This window comes from Solanum pennellii, chromosome 6, assembly GCF_001406875.1.
Source record: "Solanum pennellii chromosome 6, SPENNV200".
NCBI classification, from domain to species: Eukaryota; Viridiplantae; Streptophyta; class Magnoliopsida; order Solanales; family Solanaceae; genus Solanum; species Solanum pennellii.
In genome coordinates, this window is record NC_028642.1 from 58,313,315 (window position 1) to 58,317,111 (window position 3,797).

General features: G+C 32.4%; 1 protein-coding gene across 1 annotated transcript in view; it reads left to right on the top strand.

Annotated features, from left to right (window-relative positions):
- Positions 1-1,155: 1,155 nt before the first annotated feature.
- Positions 1,156-3,797, top strand: part of LOC107023869 (factor of DNA methylation 4-like) — a 43,458-nt gene continuing 40,816 nt past the window's right edge. Inside the window, exon 1 of the mRNA XM_027917823.1 lies at positions 1,156-1,224. The gene's annotated coding sequence lies outside the window, so the exon portion shown is untranslated. The remainder of the gene's footprint in view (positions 1,225-3,797) is intronic.

Here is a 3,797-nt window from a genome sequence, read left to right on the forward strand (position 1 = left end):
TTGACATGGTATATATAACTGCTATCTTTTTTAAGATGACAAAAATAAAAACTTTTAAAAATTCACAACTTAACTACTTTTAACTCAACTTGATCATTTATTTCAAACTTAAAAGATGTTTGAGAGCTCAACTACATAGTGCCCAACAAGCTTTTAATTTTGACGAAATTCATTGACATACATTTCAAATTGACATGATTTTTTACTTAGACAACTCAAACAAGTCTTATACATTTTAAACATTCATAGATTTTTATTGTATCATTTTGACACTTTTTATATATTTTCAAAATCAAATTAAGTGTGTATTGCAAAATGTCTCCCACCTAAAAATGTCAATAAATTCGTGTGTCACATGTCACATGTGAAACTCAGTTAATAAATCAATACTTCTCTCTTAAAATATATTTAAAAATACATGAAAAGTATTATAAATTGCCGGACTTTTCATATAAATATTATTAATAAAATATTTTTAAAATATTAATCAAAGATTGACTCTCAAAACCCAATATGTGACAAATATTACTCTAGCCATTTTAATAAATAAATAAATAAATAAATAAAGTAGTTTTATTACTTCTTTACATACTATATAATAGTAATCAAGTTTTATTAATAAGACTAATTTAGTACTCTAAATATAAATTAATAGCTTTCCAAAAGGATATGGCGTGTCAATCCAGACAAGTAATATGAAGAGGAGGGAACAATATATTTAATATATTTATGATTTTTTAGAAAACTCATTTATTATTTTGGAAGATTTTTTAAAAAAAGAATAATATAAACATGATTCTTAATTTAGCTTTAGCGGACTATTATGTCCTCCAATTTTGAATATGCACAAGTAGATACTTAAAAACTTGTATAAAATTGAATAAGTAGGCGGACATGACATAATAACGTAGGAAGTCATATAGACATAAAATTGTCATGTAGGATGAATGTGTCTATCTGTTCAATTTTATACAAGTTCAAGTGTCTAATTATACATATCCAAAGTGAAAGATCATAATTATCAACTTGACGTCAAGTTTTGATTCATATCTATATATTATGTAACGGGGTAAATGGACCGTAAAAATGGCTTCTGAGTGAAACGGGAAACTAGAATCTTTACTTAATCTGCTTTTCTCTGTTTTTTTTTGCGCAGTACTACTTAAAAACTTGCTAGAAGTTTAAGGGATTCCTGTTTTGAAGATTCGGAGTTTGTGATTTCAGGTACATTAACTTTTTTTTTGTTTTGCTTTTGAAAATGTGATGATCTCCGGTATCAAGTGTGTTGGAATTCTACCCTCCTGAATTCTTCAAAGGAACACGTACTAACTACTAGTTTGTGTTTGCTTGAAAAACTTAACAGTAATTAATTTAAACAGCACTTTGTATTATTTGTAAATTTCAAGTAATACAAAGATTACAACTCTTTGGCTCTTAAGGAATTATAAACTCTAATTCCTTCTACTCAAGACAAAAAACTACTCCCTAGTTTTCTATCTTTTCAACGCTTTTCAAGTTCTATAACTTGTCAAGCAAACCTACTAACTAGATTGTAAACAAGACTCTTGAATACAATCTTACAACTTTAACACTCAACTCACAACACTCAAAAGAATTTAACAAAACTCTCTCAACCCTCTTGATCGTGTTTTGAAGTTCTCTCTTTGTAAGTGCGCAAATTTTTCTGATCAAAATAGCTCTCTATTTATAAATCAGAAATTCAGCCAATCCTTGTTCAAATCAACTTGTATTTGTCTTCTACAAATCCTTGTTGACTTCTACTAACTCTTTTACTCAAAACCTTATTGCACTCAAATTTGTTTTTAGTAGTTTTCCTTAATTAAGTAAACTACTCTAAACAAAACGTACATATAAGTTACCATCTATAATTCAACACTACTCGTACGCCGCCACTCGCACACCAGCTGCATTATTTCACTGGAACATGTTGCGTTACCTGTTCAATACAATTTTGCCATTTTCAAAATCTCAAGATTAAAAAATTCCCCCTTTTTGACTATGGCAAATAATCAGCTTGCATTTGAATAGGTACACAATACATTAATCAACATATAGAACACTTTAATATCATCTGCAGGCTGCTTCCCCCTTTTGCCATTAGCCAAAAATTGAAAACCAAAGTACATATGCATACTAAAATAGAGCATCAGACAAAGTCATTAGTGACATCAAGAGTTAGACATCAACCCAAAATACATACAAAAATAGTAATGTCTACTTCAGTCTTTAACTAGTCAAAAACAAAAATTATAAGACAATGCATATATGAGGATTTATTAAAGAGAGGGTGCCATTGAGGTGGAAGAGTTTGAGGATCCCTTGGTTAGCAATCCCATGATACTTTGTAGATGCCCAGAATTCACTTCTCTTTCTTGATGTAACGCAGCCTGAGTTTGAGTAAGATACAAAAGTGAACCAATCATGCCTCTATACAATTTTTGTTCAACAGTAGAACCTGTTCCTTCAAGGTCTAACTTAGTGGCAGGGGCTATTGGAGTATCAATTGGTTTAGCATCGTCCATTTTAAACCTCTTAAGCAATTCTTTGACATATTTTTGTTGATGAATCCATGTACCTCCAGGTGTTTGTTTTATTTGAAGCCCAAGGAAGTAGTTTAATTCACCCATCATACTCATTTCAAACTCATTGCTCATAAGATTTGCAAATTCTTTTGTGAGACTCTTATTTGTATCTCCAAATATGATATCGTCAACATAGATTTGCACGATCAGGAGACCCTTTTCTTTATTCTTGAAGAAGAGTGTATGGTCAATTTTACCTCTTGAATATCCATGACTTAAAAGAAATTTTGACAATCTATCATACCATGCCCTTGGAGCTTGTTTTAACCCGTAGAGAGCTTTGTCAAGCTTATAGACATGGTCAGGGAAGTCATTATTCTCGAAGCCAGGGGGTTGTTTACAAAAAACCTCTTCTTGTAATAGCCCATTCAAAAAAGCACTTTTGACATCCATCTGATACAATGTGAACTCCATGTGAGATGCGAAAGCTATAAGCAATCTGATTGCTTCTATTCTTGCCACGGGTGCAAAAGTTTCATCATAATCTATCCCCTCTTCATGATTATATCCTTGAACAACCAACCTAGCTTTGTTTCAGATTATGATACCATGTTCATCTAACTTGTTCCTAAACACCCATTTAGTTCCAATTATAGTTCGGTTTGAGGGCTTAGGTACTAGATGCCATACTTTACTCCTTTCAAATTGATGTAATTCTTCTTCCATGGCTATAATCCAATCTGCATCTTGAAGGGCTTCACTTATTTTCTTTGGTTCTACCATGGATAGGAATGCACTATGCGCGTAGTGATTCTTCATTCCTGATCGGGTGGTAATTCCTGAAGAATGATCAGCGAGCAGGTTTTCCAATGGGTGTGATCCTTGGTATTTGTACTCTTTTAGGGTAGGAGTTGATCTTTCCTTCTCTTGCTCTTCATTAACATCTGGTTGATTTTCATCTGTATCAACTCCTTCATCAGAATTCACTTGAGTTTCAGTTTCTTCTCTGTTTGGTGTGTCAGAGGAACCGGTTTCTTGGACCTGTTCCTGTTTAGAGACAGTATGTTCTTCAGCTGAAGTGTTACTGACCAACACATCTTCATTAGACATAGTGTTGCTTTCATCGAAAATAACATGGACACTCTCTTCTACACACATGGTTCTTTTGTTGAGTACCCTATAAGCTTTACTATGTGTAGAATATCCAAGAAAGATTCCGTTGTCACTCCTAGCATCAAATTTTCCAAGCAGATT